Source organism: Hemicordylus capensis, chromosome 5, assembly GCF_027244095.1.
Source record: "Hemicordylus capensis ecotype Gifberg chromosome 5, rHemCap1.1.pri, whole genome shotgun sequence".
NCBI classification, from domain to species: Eukaryota; Metazoa; Chordata; class Lepidosauria; order Squamata; family Cordylidae; genus Hemicordylus; species Hemicordylus capensis.
In genome coordinates this window covers 173619207-173639722 of record NC_069661.1, presented here as the reverse complement: position 1 = coordinate 173639722, position 20516 = coordinate 173619207, and the positions used below count along the sequence as shown (strand labels likewise).

At 41.5% G+C, this 20516-nt stretch overlaps 2 long non-coding RNA genes across 2 annotated transcripts; both read left to right on the top strand.

Moving 5' to 3' along the window:
* The first annotated feature begins 586 nt into the window (after positions 1-586).
* Positions 587-2678, top strand: LOC128328298 (uncharacterized). Its single transcript, XR_008309126.1, has 3 exons — positions 587-731; positions 960-1114; positions 2308-2678. It is a non-coding gene; the product is annotated as an uncharacterized LOC128328298 (long non-coding RNA).
* An 11432-nt stretch (positions 2679-14110) lies between these two features.
* On the top strand, positions 14111-20257 carry LOC128328297 (uncharacterized). Its single transcript, XR_008309125.1, has 3 exons — positions 14111-15637; positions 18923-19029; positions 19922-20257. It is a non-coding gene; the product is annotated as an uncharacterized LOC128328297 (long non-coding RNA).
* The last annotated feature ends 259 nt before the right edge of the window (positions 20258-20516 follow it).

Sequence of the window (20516 nt, the reverse complement as noted above, 5' to 3'; positions counted from 1 at the left end):
TCATGAATAACAATGATTATACTTAGCATTTATACAGTACATTTCAAGGATCTCAAGAATCCTTACAACTGTCCTATAAAGTAGGCCAATGTATTATTTCCATACAGCCTAAAGCAACCAGGAAATTCACAGCCAAGCTGAGAGCTGCTACAGAAGCTCAGTTTATTAGAATATTTCTGATATCAAATTAATTAAGGAATGAAACTTGGCAAACACAGAAGGCCTCATTGCTTATTGTATTCTGATTTGGGCTTGGTTGTGAACCCCTTTTGAGGAAACTGCACTCCTAGTGAGTAATCAGGGCAAGTTGTTTCTTGTTCCATTTATAACAGTATGACTTGTTACTAGTAAATGATAGCAAGATGTGCAGAGCATGATCAAATCATCCATCTTCCTCTGCAGGCAGCAACATCCCTGTTAGGCAGACTCTGTTGGACAGCCAAGAGAGGTCTTGCACCTAACTTGGGCAATAAGTGTGCATAAAATTTAGCAACTCAGAAGTAACAAAAGCCTCTGATAATCAGATGGTTAACCCTTTCACACATCTCTTCTTTAGAGCTAACAAAACGAAATTGCTTAACGGAAAGACTATCAGTTGACTGAAGGCCTCCAGGAGGTAGATTGGTCCAGGGAGAGGGCACTGCAAGAGAAGTGATAATCATAATGAAAAACAAGCTCCATCTGATTTCAGTGATAAATGGCACTGAAACAAAGAGCAGGCTAATTTTGAGGTGAGCTCTGTTTCCCTATAGAAAGATACTTGTAAAATCAGATTTTTAAACAAGCAGTATTTTTTTGAAAAGAGAGTTAGATTATATCATATCTGAGAGCTACTGAACATAGACACAAGGTGTTCTAAGTTTGTTGATAATTCCATACTATTCTGACCCACTTTATCTAAATATCTTAAAATTTAGTTTCACTTGTAAAAGGTACTCTCATGTTATCCTTCCATATAGGCAACAAAAGGCTGGTAAATCCATAGATGTTCATGACCACTCATGCAGAAATGAAATATTTAACTACAAGGGTATCTTGTATTTGGGAAGTTATTTGCTGACATTTAATTCTCTGATCCTTTCAGTCCATACAAAATTATTTGCACACAGAAAATGTAAGTAAATGTTTTACAAATTGACTTTTTCAATATTTTGTGAATGCCACTAATAGATTTTATTATAGGTGTTTTCTGCTTCATGTTTCATATGTTGTTGAGGGTTGTTTTTTTTAATCAAGTAAAAGCACGTTGGGACGACTAATCCTCTTAAAGGATTCCTTAGTTTGCCTCAACAAAAACAATAAGAGGATATAGGCGTAAACTTTTCTAGTAATACATATGAAAGCTCATGTATATTAATTATGGCTATTAATTTAACTTGGGCAAAGGAATTAATTATAACACAGTTATTATGAAGCAACCCATCCTAATTATATACTATGTCCAAATTCTCTAAAAAAGAAATTTAACCAATCTTCCTACTTTGCCGTTGAGAAAGGGGGGAAAAAAGATAGTACACATTTCATTGGTTAAAATGCAGTTTCATGTCATTCTAAATCACATTAGGAATCAGTTGAAGTTAAGGAGTGGGTGTTGAACTGTCAGGTTTTAGAAAGAGGAGAAAAACTTGAGACAAGGTTTTGGAGCTTACAAATTCAGATGGAAGGATTTAATCAGCCACTTTCCATGTGCTTCACTGACTACGTGAAGTTCTGTCTGTCATATACAGATACAGTGGTGAATGTCTGATATGTGTTTCCCAACTCCACCTAATTGGATCACTGTAGCACCAGCATCAGACTAGGCAATTAGTAAACTGGACAACACCCAGATTTGGATCCCTGCTGTTCTGTCAGTAGATCACATAATTTGCCCATGTGAATAATTTCTAGTAAAGATTAAATAGTACCTGTAATATATTACTTTATGTTTAAAACAGCAATATATGATTTTGAATTGTAAATTAAGAATTTACTAGACCTCTTGCTAAAAGACATTGGAGTACTGTAATAATAGTCTGGCGAAAGTGTATATATTGAGTGAGAAACAGAAACTGTTATTTCTAAAATGACCAAAGGATACGACCTCTCAGGAATTTCTCCTGCGTAAGCTCCATTGAATTAAGGCAGGTGCACAAAAGGATGGTTTCTGAGAGCTCTTGAGCAGCTTCCATTCATTTCAATGAGGCTTGCACAGGAGAACTTCTCAGTGAATTTTGCCCAAAGAGTTTGAATGTCTGGTTTTGCTCTCTCTGTTCTTGGTAGCTTTTGTGAATTCTAACAGGATCAGATTATTTTTTTCTTCTGTAGAAGAGAAAGTCCGAGGACTAGAGTACAAAGACCAGAGACTTACAGTCTTACTATTTCTTTCAAAATTTCTACTTTGAGAATTGATTTTGGACTCTGTTGTGAAAAAGAACATATGATCTTCCCCTTTCGCCCAAGAAATATTGCAAGGCGTATTGGAGGGCAGAATCGCAACCAACAATTTGCAAAATTAAAACAGTTCTTCTGATATGATGTTGAGGTAGGTGTTACTTCTTTTATGAGGTCTCTGGACATGTAAACTAAGTTAATTTTTCAATACTGACTTTTCAACCACAATATATTTCCCATCTCTTTTCTTAAAGTAGTGGAATTAATTTACTTTATAATAGCATCCTGGAGTTCCTGTGTATTGATAGAATCAAGCAAAATTTTAGAATCAAGCAGAACAGAAGGCAGCCATAGTCCATGATCTGAATTTGACTGCTCATAGTTTCTGTGAGAGCTTCCTTTTTGAAATGACTTCCTTTTCTGTGTAGTACCATCAAGTTGTTCAAATGGTACTGTTCTTATTAAAAGGATCTAATAGTGTCCCATGAAGAATCAGTTGCATGCTTTATATTCTCGTGCTTGCAAAGAACTGCTCGAACTGCATAGAACTGCTCAAATACTTTTAGTTGCTTCAAACATTAATAAAACTGCAAATCCTCTTTCCCAGCTTGCAACACCCTATTCTTTCCCCTGCCAGGCCTCAATTCTTAAAATGACAAATCCTCATCTGTATTTACTCTACACAGGGCTAAGGAGCAGGATTGCACATCCTGACATTGCATGTTGAAGTAAGCATGAGAATGGGGTGTCTATGTGCATACAGCAGTCATGTGTAAACCAGGGTTGCTCAACTTCAGCTCTCCTGCAGGTGTTGGCCTACAATTCCCATAATCCCTGGCTATGGGCCACTGTGGCTGGGGATTGTGAGAGTTGTGGTCCAAAAAGCTGGGGGCCCCTAAGATGAGCAGGTCTGGTGTAAACCCTTCCACATACTTGGAAACCTTGACCGAACTGTTTTCCCAATCAGGTGGAAGGCCCACCTGCACACTGATATACAGTACATGCATAACAATCCAGTTCTCATCTTCACCACAATACACAGAAGTTGGAGATGGGGCAGCTGGTATGAGGAAGTCAGGGGATGGAGTCATCCAGTGCAATTCCACTCCTTGTACACACACAGAGCCAAGTTTGGAGCATTCATGAGAAAAGGGCTATAGATTTTCTAAAGTGGAACTCTATAGAGGGCATCGGCAGATTTGAAAGATTTGGCAAATAAGAGTTCTGTCTTTAACTAACTTTTGAAAGTAAGTTGTTGGTATCAAGGAATTGTGTTTGAAGTTGTTGGTGCCAAGGAACCATGTTTCTGGGTGTGGTGAAATTATTAATACACAATAATATGGTATGATAAGAGCCCCTGGTGGCGCAGTGGTAAAACTGTTGCCCTGTAACCAGAAGGTTACAAGTTCGATCCTGACCAGGGGCTCAAGGTTGACTCAGCCTTCCATCCTTCCGAGGTCGGTAAAATGAGTACCCAGAATGTTGGGGGCAATATGCTAAATCATTGTAAACCGCTTAGAGAGCTCCGGCTATAGAGTGGTATATAAATGTAAGTGCTATTGCTATTGCTAATACACAACAAAGCACACAGTATTCCAAAGCCATTTAAACAGCATGTCAAGACCAAAAATTCTGAAAATTAACTTGTATCGAGGGGAATGCAAACATCTCATAGCTTACAAAGCAGTGAGTAGGTGAAGCATTTAACTCTATGAAGAGCATACAACAACCAGAATGGAATGCAATTATCACTCCCTTTTGATTTATTGCCCCTTCACAAATTAACACCACCCAATCAGCATCGCTGATAAAATAAGTGCTGGGGTGATTATTTAAACATACAGTAGGTTGAAAAACTATGCCTCAACAGCCTGATACTCAGGCCTGTAGGTTTTTGTTGGCAGAGGTACTTGAGAATCATCGTCTGGAAGACTTTCTTTTTAAAATGTTCCTGGTTGTAAAATGGAGGGGGGAAATATATATATATATATATATATATATATATATATATATATATATATATTCTGACCAAGCAGATTATAATTTTTTTTTCACATTTAGGGGCAAGAGTGAGTTGAATATATTTCTTTAATATCTTGCCCATCACCAGAACACAGTAATGCCAGATGGCTGTATTTTATAGCCAGCATTTAAAAGGGGGGGGGGGGAAGAGAGAGAAAAGTATTTTAATGACAGTTTAATAATGCATGAGAGTATTTTGGATTAGAAGAAATATCTAAGGCACCAATCACCTGCAAACGGTGAATTGCCTTGTGAGGAAGGGTGCCAGAAACAACTGGCCATTGTGCATGCTTTCCTGGAATTATGAGTTAGGCCTTTGACGCGATAGAAATGGAAGGAGTGTTGAAAGCTGCAGACAAAGAAGGCATAGAAAGGACATATATACTACATAACAACCCCCAAATACATCCACATTACTCGAACAGCAGTATTTAAGCTTAGCCTGACAAGTCCAGTGATGAGATCAAACTGAGGAAGTGTTAGGCGAGCAGATATGGTTTCACTGACATTCTTCAACTCCTGCCAGGATAAATGTTTAGAAACAATGAAGACAACTGTACAAGCACTCTAATGTTTGAGTTGCCTTCAGGTTTACAGATGAAATGATCAGTTTTGGTTGCAGGTTTTGAGGCCTATTCCCAGGGATTGGAATCCATGCAGAATAGGGGCAGGGACTATCTGCCCATTCTGTGAAACTGCAGAAGCTTTCTGGTCCCAATGGATGACATGAACATGCTAATGCTAACTTTATAGTAAAGACCAGAAAGTACTCTAACTGACAGGGAAGAGTTCTACTTAACAGTTACAAGAAACATCCAGCAGTGTCTATTGCTAACCGTAAAGCTCTTGAGCAGGCAGGTTACATGAGGTCATTACATGGAGCAAGTGACCTCTATTGGTGAATAATTCTCACACTACTACTACTACAACAAATATTTATATATAGCTCTTCAACCAAAATTCTCAAAGCAGTTTACATAGAAAAATAAATAATACATAAATAAGGTGGTCCCCTGTCCCCAAAGGGCACACAAGCTGAAAAGAAACATAAGGCAGATACTACCAACAGCCACGGGAGTGATGCTGTGCTGGGGTTGGATTGGACCAGTTGTTCTCCCCCTGCTAAATATAAGAGAATGACCACTTTAAAAGGTGTCTGCTCAGTTAGCAGGGGTCTCCATTAGCAGAAGACATTCTGCAAGCTCTTCTAACACTAGCAGATCTTTTGCTAGCAGATGTGGAACACTGCAGAATAGCACCACCACTAATGCTCGTCCCACAGGCATTCCTATGAATGTCAGCTGATATGTCATTAATGTAATAACTCCAGGGACAATATTATTATTATTATTATTTTATTATTACATTTATATCCCACTCTTCCTCCAAGGAGCCCAGAGCAGTGTACTACATACTTGAGTTTCTCTTTCACAACAACCCTGTGAAGTAGGTTGGGCTGAGAGAGAAGTGACTGGCCCAGAGTCACCCAGCTAGTTTTATGGCTGAATGGGGTTTTGAACTCGGGTCTCCCCGGTCCTAGTCCAGCACTCTAACCACTACACCACGCTGGCTCACAATGGCCAGTTTGTGTCTCCAAATCCGCATAGATTCATTACCGTATTTTTTGGACCATAAGACGCACCTGACCATAAGACGCACCCAGTTTTTAGAGCAGGAAAACAAGAAAAAAATATTCTGAACCAAATAGTACCGGTATACTAAAATAATCCCCATGGATTAGGGGCCAAATCGGCCCAAGCTACTGCCGCCGCGGCTGCCACTGCCAACCACCCACCCGCCCTCCCAGCTGCCTGAGTCCTCACCACCTTCTTCGGCCCGCGTCAGTCGGGCCGATCAGGGACCCGCAATTGGAGAAGGAGAGAGGAGCTCGCAAACAGAGCTCCTCTCTCTGCAAAGCCTCGGCCCGAACTGGTGCTTTGGGCGCAAAGGACGCCTGGGAGTTCCGACGCTCTTCGGAACTCCCAGGCATCCTTTGCGCCCAAAGCGCCAGTTCGGGCCGAGGCTTTGCAGAGAGAGGAGCTCTGTTTGCGAGCTCCTCTCTCCTTCTCCAATTGCGGGTCCCTGATCGGCCCGACTGACGCGGGCCGAAGAAGGTGGTGAGGACTCGGGCAGCTGGGAGGGCGGTCGGCAGCGGCAGTAGCTTGGGCCGATTCGGCCCCTAATCGGGGCGGGCGGGCGGCGGGGGCGGCTGGTGTCCTGCCGCCCCAATTAATCAAATAATTACGGCGGCAAGCGAGAGAGCGGCGGGAGGGGTAAGTAAACCCTCCCGCTGCTCTTAAAGGTACCCCCCCACCCAGTGCCGGACCGCAGTTTGCGGTTCCGTGCACACCCCTACTGGACAGCATTCGGACTATAAGACGCACCCTCATTTCCCCCCCCCCACTTTTTTGGGGAAAAGTGCGTCTTATGGTCCGAAAAATACGGTAATTTATCATTTCTCCCAGATCTGGAGACATAAATCTGCTGTTATCCATTTTCTAATGAGTACTGGAAAGTAGCCTTGAGGACTGCAGGCTTTAGGGCTGGGGACCCAATTGTACCCAAACATGGGTACAATTAAAATGTTGTTGTTTTTTAATTTTAGGGAAGGAAGAGAAGAGAGGAGAATAGGTTACCTATCTAGTGAATTGATTTGATTGCCCGCTTGCTTATGCAGCTTTCAAAATATTCCTGGAGGTCTTCCAGACAGTGATCTACTTCTGCTTTGCTATGATTAGGGTTGAGTGGAGTTCAGGTGAGGGGGGATTTATAGTGACTTCAGTATGGCAACAGCAAGGTGTTCTTCATACAGTCTGGACATTATTCAGCTTTTTAAAATGATGACGACTGACTCTTAATGCATAATATAAGCATCTTTTTAAAAGTTGCACTTTGGGAGTGTTAAAAATGGTTGTGTGCAATACTCTGGCATTTTTGTGGAGCCATAAACAGAGACCCCTGAGATAAAGCATGAAGTGGAGGTGTGGCTACCTGTCTGGGAGTGACTTTGAGGAGTTCGCCATTTGGGGGACCCCTCTCAATTCCACTCCTGGGCAGACTGGCTTCCTGTGCCCCGCAGTCTACTTCTGGTCCAGAACTTCATCTAATATTGATTAAAATCAAATCAAATCTGGGTGTTCTAGTGCTCTAGCACTAGAACAATGGGAATGTCCAGCTACTTCAAAATCCATAGCAGGTTTTAAGCTCTTTAGTTGGGGGCTGCAAGGGATATGGAAGATTATATGCCTGGCAGTAGCAGCCAGTGAGGGCAGTGCTGGCGGTGGAGGCAGCAAGAGGTGCTTTAAAAAACAATGTAACAGGTGCTTACCAACATTGAGGCAGCACCTGCCAGCTGCCTTAATTAGAGGCACTCCGCCCGGGATACCGTGTGGGGCAGCAGTGCCCTTCCTGGCATCCCTTGGGGCCAGCAGCTGCTAGTGACCAGGGATGCCAGGCGAGGCTTGAGAGAGAGAGAGAGATCAGGAAAAGTCACTAGCAGCATGAGCACTGCATTCATCTGGATGCCACCCAGTGAAAGTAATGTTCAGATAAACACATTTAGAATTGGGTTGTAAAGGAACTGTGTTGAAAGTTTTTGCCCATAGCGGTTTTGTTGGTTTCAGGAGGGGCTTCACGTAGTCTGTTTTTCATTCAGCTCCATAAAGTTCAGCGACCAGCAAACTCAAAACCACTTTTTTTAAAAAAACAACAACCAGCTCTGTGTGCAAAGACTGAAAAGTTAATCAGCACCAGAAGGAATAGCAGGAATTGCACAGTAGTTAGTTGGGTGCACTGGGTTGTCAGCAATCAGCACCTAGCAATTTGCATTGTGTTAGCTATTGTATAGCATTTATATAATTTATTTCTTTGGACATTATTATTAATCATCATCATATAAATAAGATGCATCTTTTAATGATATAGAGCTAGAGAAACAAGCTAGGTCAGTGTGACAAATCTGTAATCATCATTAGGAAAGCATTTATTTTTAGAGAGACCTAGTAGGAGAGGCTAGTTTATTTGTCAAAGAGGATACTTTAAGTTTAATTGCACTGAAAACTACAAATGGATGTTAAGCTAGAAAACAGGTTTCAAAAAAATTCCAACCTGTTGAGAAAGTTTTGGATGCAAAAGGTGAATTTTATAGCGTGGGCTCATCTCCTTAAAAATACATAAGACTATATATGTCTTCTTTTAAACATAAATACGTCAGACAAACTCCTCTAACAAATGCTTAATACATTCAACATTGTATACAACAAAGTCATTCATAAAAGTTATGCTTTTTCAAGCTTGCTGGTTTAAGGAGAATGTGAATAGCTTTCACCACAGGAACTCATCGAGGCAGCAAAACTCTTGAGTGTTGCACATTTCATAGAAATTACAGGTTCTTGGAACGGGATCTTTTTTGCTCACTTCAGAAGCAATTAACTGGTTGCTATACACCTGGAGCTTGTTAATTCTGGGAGAGGCCTTAAAGCTACAGTTCACATTTCACTGTAGTCTGGTAAGAAATCAAATAAAAGGGTGATTTAAAAAGTCAGGTAATGCTTATTCCATATTTCTGGCAAGGAAAAAATATTCTATAGAAGCTGCTTGCTTCCTTTGGCTAGAAAAATCCAATTTCCATCCTTAGATGCTTCCCATCTTGTGAATATTTTATTTTCCCCATGAAAATTTCTAAAATGGGAGAAAATAATGCAGCATGTATGTGAAATTATTTAATGCCCTTATAATATTTCACAATCTGCAGGGTGTGCAACTTTGAGTGTTTCAGAGATTGCCTGGACACTGAAATTACCTATTTTTGCTTTGGTCAGTTCAGGGTTGCTCTGCTTAATTAAGTCCTCTACGTAGGTTTAATTATTACTCCATAGTAGTTTTGTGGTATACTTAAAATCAGAGGATATGAATTCATATGAATTTCTATTTTTTAAAAAGGGTTCTCTCTCTCATTCACTCACACGAACACACACACACATACACACCTGTACCTATCATTTTAAAGATTTGACTGTAAGTGCTGACAATATGGAGACAGAGTAGGCACTGATCTGCTAAACATTTGAGCCAGAAACAGGTAAACATGTGGGCAATCAAGCAAGGAGGCAGAGGAATGTATCCAAACACCAAGTTCTAGTAAGAACTAATCTGCCTACGTTACATTAACTGTCCTTACAACTGGACTAAATTTGGTCCGAATCAGTTAGGCGGTTTACAAGTTAGCCCACTTGCACCTCAAATGTCAGTGCATCTGCCATCTTGAATTGGGGTGGATGACATCATAACAGACTATGTGTTTGGGGTGTCCCGATGTGTCCCTACAACTGTACCAAATTTGGTCCAAATCGGTTCCCACATGCCTCAAATGTTCACGTGTCCACCATCTTGAATCAGGGTGGATGACATCATTACAAACTATACCCTATGTGTTCCTACTCCTGCAGAAAATTTGGTTCCGATAAGTTAGGTGGTTCAAAAGTTTGCACCTCAAATGTTCATGTGTCTGCCACCTTTAATTGTGGTGGATGCCATCATCAAAAACCATGTCATTGAAGTGTCCTTGTGCATCACTCACTACAACTGTACCAAATTTGGTTCAAATTGAATAGGCCGTCTACAAGAGTTAGCCCTCTTGTACCTCAAACATTCACATGTCCGCCATCTTGAGTTGTCCCTATGTGTCCCTACAGATGTAGCAAATTCAGTTCAAATCGGTTAGGCGGTTCACAGGTTAGCCCACTTGTGCCTCAAACATTTACACATCCGCCATCTTTAATTGGTATGGATCACATCATTACAAACTATGCCATCGAGTTGTCCCTGTGTTACTCATTACAATTGTACCAAATTTTGTTCAAATTGGTTAGACAGTCCACAGGTTAGTCCACTTGCGCCTCAAACTGTGACTGTTTTCTGCATGTGGGCCCTTTCAGAACTGACTGTTTTCTGACTATGGGACCTTCTGGAACAGGGAACCATTTTCTATTATATAAACTGCTTTTAACAACCATAACAACAACAACAACAGCATAAGAACAACAAAAAATAGATAGATAGATAGATAGATAGATAGATAGATAGATAGATAGATAGGAGGAACTGGAAAAGATAGGATCAAGATTGTCTTGTTTCCTTCTATTATGACCTATGTTACCATTGCCATGAAATCCATGACTTTTTCTACTGATATAAACCTGATATACAGAAAGTTTTCTGTTGTTTCTTACCAATCCGTTTATACATCAATAGGACACCATTTTACATTTCAGAATGAAAGTTCATTTTATCACCATGTTCTACATTATAAGCCTTGTAGCTTTCATTGACTTACTACAGAGTAGGGATGTGCACAAAATGGCATTTGAGTTCCATTCCAAGGTTGGAACAACCATGCGAGCCAGTTGTTCCAATGGAATGGCCCCGTTCCGAGTCGGAACATTCCGAGCGCCATGTTGGATTCCAAAATGGTGCTCTTCTGGCCTCTGCGCATGTGCTGCAGCCATTTACATGGTGGTGCTGACCACACAAAAGACTGCTGCCCATGAGCAGAGGCTAGAAGAGTGCCATTTTGGAATCCAAAATGGCACTCGGAACATTGCAAGTGCTCTGAGGCAGAATGGGATTGTTCTGTTCCGAGCTTAGAACAGAATCTTCATTTGAAGGGTGTTCTGTTCTGAGCTCAGAACACTCAAATTGGTCCAGTTCACAGTCAGAGTGTTCTGACTGTGAGCCATTCTGCATATTCCTACTGAGCTGAAAAATTAACAGATGTATACCATTAGGAAAAATGGCCAAAAGTTGAAGTGTTCACAGTCTTTAAGCAAAAAATTATAGAGCCCTTAAACCTGTATTTAAAAAGGACTATAGAATTTATGAAGCTGGACATTAATAATAACAATAATAAATATCAATATGTATTGATATTTATCTGTGATATTTACCTGATGTGTTTCTGATCTTGCAGAGCCCTTCTAGAGTGCAGGGAGCCTAAGCGCTCTTGGGCAACAGCATGCATGCTGGGGGACTGGGGTAATTGCCCGAAGACTCCTGGCATGTCCCCACAGTTCCTCCGTTTTTGCATGCTTTGTTAGCCAGGATGTCAGCCAAGTAAGACAAGTTAGTCATGACTAACTTAAATCCTATTAATTTCAATGATTGCCTTCAGTTTCAAGACTAACTTAGGCTCCGTGCTGCCCATTCCGTTTGTTTGTTTTCCTTTATAATAGTTGTCGAACACATAACGACAACAACAACAGTCAACACATTCTAATGCATGGATAGTCGAACATAAGATACAAGTACAAAGCAAGGGTTCACCATAATTATAATCAAGGAATGGATATATTGATTTGATTTATATCAGAGAAATGATTAGGCTCACCTTGGCCCAGCTTAGACATGACTATCAATTTCCATATCTTTGAGCCACTCGCAACATGTTAAAGAGATATTCTGTTTCCCCAGCAGGTTTTCTTCAGCAGCTTCTATGCTGAAGAGAACCCTTCAAGCTTGTTCAAATGTTACTTCCTCCCTGAGATTCTACTTGAAGGGAGAACAGGAGCAGGCTTTGACCTAGAGTGCTCCTCGCTAGGGATGGTCATGAACAGTTTGGGCACTCCCTGGGGCAGCAAGTGTGTGTATGTGTGCTTCCAGCCATGTGTGCGCACCCTGGCCGTGTGTGTGCTGACGCCAATCGGGGCTGCAGGAAGCAGCGCTGTAGCCCTGTGTGTCTCTTTAAAAACCGAGTGCCGGTGGGGGGGAAGTAGCAAGGTGGAGATGGGCAGGCAAGGAGCTCCTTACCTGCTCTTTTAAAGGCACCCCCCCGCCAGTCGAGCCAGTTTGAGCATCGGCATTCTAGCCAATTCGGCGCTTGCTTATGGAAGCGCCAAACTGCCTTGTGCACATCCTACTCCCCACTGCCATTCCACCAAATTACAGCAGGTAGAACTTCCTGCACCTGGCATGGTATAGAGTTATTCGTACCACTGGTACACGATAAAGTTGTGCTGGGCTGAGAGTGCTCAAGTGGTTTGGTTGTTTCTGTGAACACTGTCTTGCCTGATTCAGGCACGAATGGTATATTGACTTACTGCTGCAGCTGGAAAGGCCACAAGGAACTGCAACTGGCAAGAAGAGAAACTGTTCTGAACTGAAACTGTAGTATACGTTTGTCTGAGGAATCATAGAGATGATAAGACCTATGGAGCTTATGGAGAATAAACAGATAATTTAATTCCCTATTATCCAAGAGAATTCATTTATGCATGTCACACCTTTGCTTTTAAAAACTGCTGTGTATAATTGTACAGATTTTTAAAAGAAAGATACAAATTTCTTTATTAACCAATTTCATAAAATATAGTCAAATAAAGCTGGATATTACTTGGCTTTTTCTTCTCCTGAAAACATGTATTCACAATCTGGGCAATAGCTTCAGCTCCAATCTTCTTCACAAAGCTTTTAACGCTCTCTCTCCTTTTTTAATGTTGAAAGATCTTCTCTTCATTTTCGCCTGCAATTTTGGTCTCACATCAGGAAAGAAAAGGATGTGGTCTTTAGCTTTGAAGATTATTGCTTTCATTTTGTGTGCTGCACACAATGTTTTGCCATGATCTTCCACATCAAATGCAGAGCAAAATTGTTTTAGTGCTTACAGTGGTCACAGTCTTTTTGGGGTCTGAAGTGGACACCAATACACACTTTCAATATAAATGTATTATCCTCCAGTATTAAGCTTAACTCCTCAGTCGCCCATTTGTTCTTTTATTTGTCCTCAAAAGGTGAAGGCAGACCTAGTTCAGCATAAGCCAATGAAATGGGGACAAGGGGAGAACCCTTTACACTACCCTGAACTCCTTGAAGAAAGGGCAGGATAGAGATACAAGTGGTGATAATAATAGCCCATTTAATAGCCCATGGACTTTGCTTAGTTTTAATAGAATGTGAGCCCTTTGGGGACAGGGAGCCATCTTATTTGTTTTATTTCTCTTTGTAAACCGCCCTGAGCCATTTTTGGAAGGGCGGTATAGAAATCTAATAAATAATAATAATAATAATAATAATAATAATAATAATAAATTTAAATATATTTAGGGCATCATTCAGACTAAGTTAGTCATGACTAAGTCCCATTGAAATTAATGGGAAGTTAGTAATGACCAACATCTCTCATTAATTCCAGTGGTGCTTTGTCATGATGAACTTGTCTGGATGAGGCATATACAGCATATGTAGGAAATATATTTTATGTCCTGTGACTGAAAATAGTCTAGCTATGACTTTGTGTTCATTAAGATAAAATGAACAACCTGAACATCCTCAACAAAATGTATTAGCATTAGATAGTTATAATTATGTAGTTATTTAATGACATCTTATGTAATGAAATTTATAAAAACAATGGATGTGTGCCACCTCTTCTGATAAGCATTGCTCATGGGCGGCTGCTGGTTCATTTTGCCCACCCCACACTGAACATATCTGGCTATTATCTGCAATGAGAGACTCGGGTATGGCTGCCCGAAAAAGCCAGGTGTCCCATACACAAGGTATTTTTACACAAATAGCCTATGCTTGCTGCCTTGGAGAGGGATGGAGTTGCTGGATCCTTCTGTGGAAAATGTTCATAGGCCTTACCTGGCAGGTAATGGCTGGTACATACCGTGCACCTAGAGCAATGTGTGCTGACCAATAGTCCTTGGTGGTGGGGAAAGGTTGATATAATGCCCTGGAGGGTATCCCTGCATCTATGAAGGAGGATATGGATTCTTCGTATATCCATTCTGTCCTGGATACCTATTTTCTATTACAAATCGCAACTGATAGCTCATAAATGTGTGGTTCACACATCTCACCGATATTCAGCATAAGCAGTAACTGAAGAGAAGGCATATGCATCACTTGATTTAGGTTCGGTGCATTTGTTATGGCTTTCAGAAACTAAATTACTCCAGGTAGAGGCTATTTATCTTTGTATTTGTGTCCTGCTCTTTCTCTAGTTGTGGATCATTAAGGTTATAACTGCTGAGATTCAAATCCACACACAGATATATATGTCACTTCTCTAAAGTCTACTAAAAGTAAATTACAATGTAATAAACTACTTAAAAACAATGCACATTCTAAAGTTTTTGCTGCTCAGAAGCTGTTGTGAAAAACATGTATTGGTGACTGGCATCGAGTCAGAGGTAGCTGGCAAAAGTCACATGTCTCTGGGTGTTTCCTCTCTGGCCAGTATTCAATAGCTGGATCAGTTAAGCAGCAGTCACAGGGCTACAGCATCACTCTGGTGGACCTGTGCTCTTACTAAGCCTCAAGGTAAACTTATACCTACCATACTGGAAACATGCCTAATTCTTCCATACTGAGAGAAAACCATTACATAATTCACCTTTATTGGGATGTGTCAGTAGATTACATAGCTTTTGATATTCATTTTGTCTAGGTGATGCCCACAGCAGGTGCCCCCAATAATCCACCATAGCAGGACTACTAATGTGAACTGGATGATTTTCTCTATTATTTTGGACTAGTGGCAGTGTTGTGAACAACAGTGACCTACTACCATGTAAGACAACTGAAACTGGCCTACATGGTGGGCTATGGTGTATGCCCAACCCTTTGTGGATGCTTATGGAAAGAGGACACAATTTCAGAAACAGTTAGCACTTGTTTCAGTGCCCTTTGTTTAAAGAAATAAGGCTGCCACAATGATTTCTGGATATAGTCACATGAATAGTTTGAAATGCAGATCTCCTCCAAAATATACGTCTACTGTTTGGCAAAGGTTGCTTTTAATGATGAATAGTGGAGGCTGCATCCTCCATTACCTTAAAAAAAAAAAAAAAAAGGTTAGATCACTTGTTCCAGAAAATGAAATGAATCTAAACCTTCTGGGTATCTCAGACTGCAATTTATAACCCACTTACTCTGGAGCACTCCTATTGAAATCCCAATGAAGTCAGTGTGATTGCTCCACGATTATTCCAGAGTAATAGATTGTGAATTGCAGCACCAATGAGTAGGTAGCACATATTAATCATTTCAAATATCTACCAACCTTTCTCACTGTCTGAACTGCTTGAGTGTCAGGAAATACTTAAGCTCTAGTTTTCTTTTCACTCTGCAGTTCCAATTACTTCACTTCTGCTCTGCTACCTTGACAGGAATCGCACTGAACAATTCAGTATTACAACAAAGATTCCTAGATAACAGGAAACAACATGTTCATTTTGATCAGGTGATTTCCCAGAAAGTATTTGAATATATTTCTGTTCATTTGTGGTTCGTAATGGTCATAATAATCATAGATGGATGCCACTATTCACTCCTTTCTTTTATCTCTAGTCAAGCATTTCTTCCTACAGACCTGTCACAATAACGGATACTCATTCCTTATGTCTTCATCGTGAGATGGTTCTGTTGTTGTAACTCTTCTATCCCTCTTTAAAGACTGATTTCATTTAAAGGGTAAATATCTATTGGCATATAGAGATATGCCAGTAGATATTTACCCTTTAAATGAAATCAGTCCAAGCTACCTGTCCAAGTGAGTGCTGGTTCAGAGTGTTTGTACCTGGTGTTGGCCCCTCAGGACAGAGTGGGGATTCTGTTGGTGTACTGTCCACCCTTCTATCCAGCTGTCTTCCTGCCTGAACTTATGGAGGTGGTCTCTGATTTTGTGTTGAGGACTCCCAAAATGATTGTTCTGGGTGACTACAACATCCATGCTGAGGCTGCCTTGTCTGGGGTGGCTCAGGTCTTCATGGCCACCATGACAACCATGAGGCTATTCCAACATGTTGTTGGCCCAACATATGAACTGGGGCACACTCTGGATCTGTTTTTTTCAACTGGGCAGGAGGATGGTGATTTGAAAGTGGGGGATGTGTCACATATGCCCTTGGCATGGTCAGATCACTAACTTCTGAAGTTTAGAGTTTCAGCGGCTATACCACTCTGCAAGGGTAGGGGACCTATTAAAATGGTCTGTCCCCAGAGACTGACTCCAATGGATTCCTGAAGGCTCTGGGGGATTTTCCAGCTGGTATGGCAGGCGTTCCTGTCGAAGCTCTAGTTGCTCTCTGGAATAAAAAGATGGCTTGGCTGGTTTGACACAATTGCTCCCAAGCATGCTCTCCTGCAAAACAGAGCCCCTGCAGTGCCTTGATATACATCTGAGTTGAGGACGATGAAGCAAGATGGGAGACGGCTGGAACGCAAGTAGAGGGAAACGACTTACCGGATTCCTCTTCACAAGCATCAGAGGATCCCTGACAACTAAAATTGTGTTTTAAAGCGTGGCGGGGGTGCAGAAGGGAGGACATCTTAGGCGTGCCAGCTCTGAGGTGGCTCCATGATGATGGCAGTTCCTCTAGACCTCACCGGTGCTCCCTCGCATCAGCATGGCTGGTGGGGGCTCAGTTCAGGCCTTTGTGCATGCATGGAAGCCATTAGAGTGACCGTACATATGCAGAAGCAATTTGTTTCACCATGGAAATGGTGGTGACACAAGGTCATGAGGTCATTTGCACCATGGAGCTGCCACACCTAAGGTGACCTCCTGCCCAACCCCTGCCACTCTTTTAAACACAATTTTAGTTGCTAGGTATCCCCTGGTGCTTGAAAAGGGGAATCCTTACTGCATTCCCCTTTACAAGCATCCCAAACCATTTGAACTGGACCAAACTGGTTCAATCCAAACTGGGCCTAGTTCAGTTTGAACTCAGACCAGATCCCCTTTAGGGGGTGTTAATCTGGTTCAAACTTGAACTGGTCAAACCACGCCAGTTCAAATCAAACCAAGTTCATTTCGAACCGGTTCCACGCACCCCTACAAAGCTCGGACCACTCCCTCTCTCAATGAGGCATTTAGAACCTGCTAAAAGCAGATACAAATCCCCTCTCTATTAGATTTAATAAGCCATGAAGTGCAAGGGTCAAGCATTCACGTGGTTGGCCGAACTCAACTAACACCTTGTCCATTTCCTTAGGCACCAATCATTGAAACTCTTCCAGCAAAACTGAACCAGATATTATTCTGGATACCTCTCCTAATGACACTGCATCAGCTGTACAGTCTAACTCCAGATGTGAGCAACTGGATGTCAATGAGAAAAGCCCCATTAGATGAAAATGAGAAGATGCAATGGTGGACAGAAAAAAAACATTTCTTTTGTTCCATCGCTGCCACATAATAGGCTCGATAATTAGCTCTAACCTGTGTTCAAGCATCCCAAACTGGTTGCATAGGTTTTACCTGGTTCATGTGCACAAACTGTACTGCCCCGCTGGTTCTAACAAACTGGTTCATGGACCGGCGGTTTGGTGAAAATTTGAATCTAATCTGAACCGAACTTTTGCTGGTAGTTCCGTGCACAGCCCTACAGCTTTGATGAAGAAAACTATTATTTGACCCTTCCTAAAGCCACCTAATGGCACAGCGGGAAATGACTTGCCTAGAGAGCAAGAGGTTGCCGGTTTGAATCCCTGCTGGTATGTTTCCCAGACTATGGGAAGCACCTATATCAGGTAGCAGAGATATAGGAAGATGCTGAAAGGCATCATCTCATACTGGATGGGAAATGGCAATGGTAAACCCCTCCTGTATATTACCAAAGAAAAACCACAGGACTCTGTGGTTGCCAGGAGTTGACACCGACTCAAGGGCACACTTTACCTTTACCTTTAAGAAAACCAAGTCTGGACCATGAGGATATAAACAACTACAGACATGTGGCTAGTATTCACTTTCAGGCAAGGTGCTTGAGCATGTAGTGACTGAGCAGCTCTAGACACTCATGGAGGAAATAGATTATCTAGATAGATTTCCATCAGGCTTCAGGCCTGGCTTTAGTTGCTTTGTGGAATGACCTATAGAGAGAGAAATACAGGGGAGTGCAACCCTTTTAATACTCTTGGACCTCTCAGCTGCTTTTGATACCATTGACCATGATATCCTTTTGGATAGGCTGGATGAGTTGGGTATGGGAAGCACTGCTTGGAAGTGGTTCCTCTCCTACCTCTAGGCCTGTTTCCAAGAGGTGGTCATGGGAGAATTACTGCTCAATCCTTTGGCAGTTGTGCTTTGGGTTTCTGCAAGGTTACATTCTTTCCCCTATGCTGTTTAACATAGGAAGCTGCCATATACTGAGTCAGACCATTGGTCCATCTAGCTCAGTATTGTCTTCACAGACTGGCAGTGGTTTCTCCAAGGTTGCAGGCAGGAATCTCTCTCAGCCCTATCTTGGAGAAGCCAGGGAGGGAACTTGAAACCTTCTGCTCTTCCCAGAGCGGCTCCATCCCCTGAGGGGAATATCTTACAGCGCTCACACTTCTAGTCTCCCTTTCATATGCAACCAGGGTAGACCCTGCTTAGCTAAGGGGACAAGTCATGTTTGCTACCACAAGACCAGCTCTCCTCTCGACATCTACATGAAACAGCTGGGAGAGGTTATCCAGAGATTTGGCCTGAGGTGTTATCAGTATGCAGATGACACTCAGTTGTATCTCTCTTTTTCATCAGATGCAGGTGAGGTGGTGACTGTCCTGAATCAGTGCCTGGATGCAGCAATGGACTGGATGAGAGTGAACAAATTGAGGCTCAATCCAGACAAGACAGAAGTACTATTGGTCAGTAGTTCCTGTGCCCAGATAGATGATGTTCAGCCTGTTCTAGATGGGGTCGTACTCCCCATGAAGGACCAGGTTCATAGTCTGGGGGTGCTCATCGATCCAGCACTGTCATTAGAGGCTAAAGTGGCCTCTGTGGCTTGAAGCACTTTTTATCAGTTTCAGCTGATATGCCAGCTGTGACCTTACCTTTATGGAGATAGCTTGGCCACAGTTACCCATGCTAAGTTAACCTCCCACTTAGATTACTGCAGTTCTCTGCACGTGGGGGCTGCCTTTGAAGACAGTCTGGAAACTGCAGTTGGTCCAAAATAGGGCCTCAAGATTACTAACTGGAGCTGGGTGTTTTGATCATATCACACCACTGCTTCATCAGCTGCACTAGCTCCCAGTCCATTTCTGGGCCCAATTCAAAGTGCTGGTTTTAACCTTTAAAGCCCTAAATGGCTTGGGACCAGGTTACCTGAGAGAGCACCTTGCCCCATATATCCCGACTCAAGATTTTCTTTAGAGGCCCTGCTCCAAGTGCCTCTGTCAAACATGTTGGGAGAGGGCCATTTCAGGGGTCATACCCCATTTATGGAACATTCTCCTCAGTGAGGTTCACCTGGCACCATCATGTTGTTCTTTTGGATGCCAGGTGAAAACATTTCTGTTCACTCAGACCTTTAAAAATTGATGTATGTATATATATATATATATATATTTAATTGTTTTGTATTGTAGTTCTTTTTGGTGTGTTGTGCTTTGATGTGTTTTATGTGTTTTTATTGGATGTTTTAATGTTGTGTTGTGAGACACCCAGAGAACAATTTGTTATGGGGAAGCTATCAAAAAGTTGTTGTTGTTGATGATGATGATGATGATGGTGATGATTTCCTTTCTTCTTCAGATTTTATTAGGCAATCTGCCCATTGCAGAGAACCTTTGCTAAGTATTTTCAGCATGACACAACTTTTAATGAGGATATTGACATATGAACATGCAAAGATATCAAGAAATCCTATCATAACTTTTAATTGTAGGTAAAATAATTGCAGTCTACAAATGTTTGGCAAGCAATCAGGATTGTGTTTTTTCAGGTGTTCTATTATATAGTAACAAAAACATAATGAAATTTCAAGAAAATATTGTTTCATTGCAAGGTTATAAACTATACATATTTTTACTGACCAGTGAGGTTGTGTTGATATATTCAGGGGCTTAAACAAACATGTGATGCAGTATAAAATTTATTGTACACTCCTGTGTTGAATATATCTAGATTGTAACTCCAACATCTGGGGAATGTATTTAGATGCGATTACAAGATTATCCTTAGCCATATTAATTTCAACATGTGCTCCATCTTTTGGGCCATAATCGGGAAAATTCTAAGGCCAGAATCGAAGGATTCTAGGTGTGCCTTCAGCACTGGGCATGCCCAATGGGATTTGGTTCTTTTTTTTATTTTTTCCTTTTCTTTTTCTAGCAGCTGACTTCAGGCC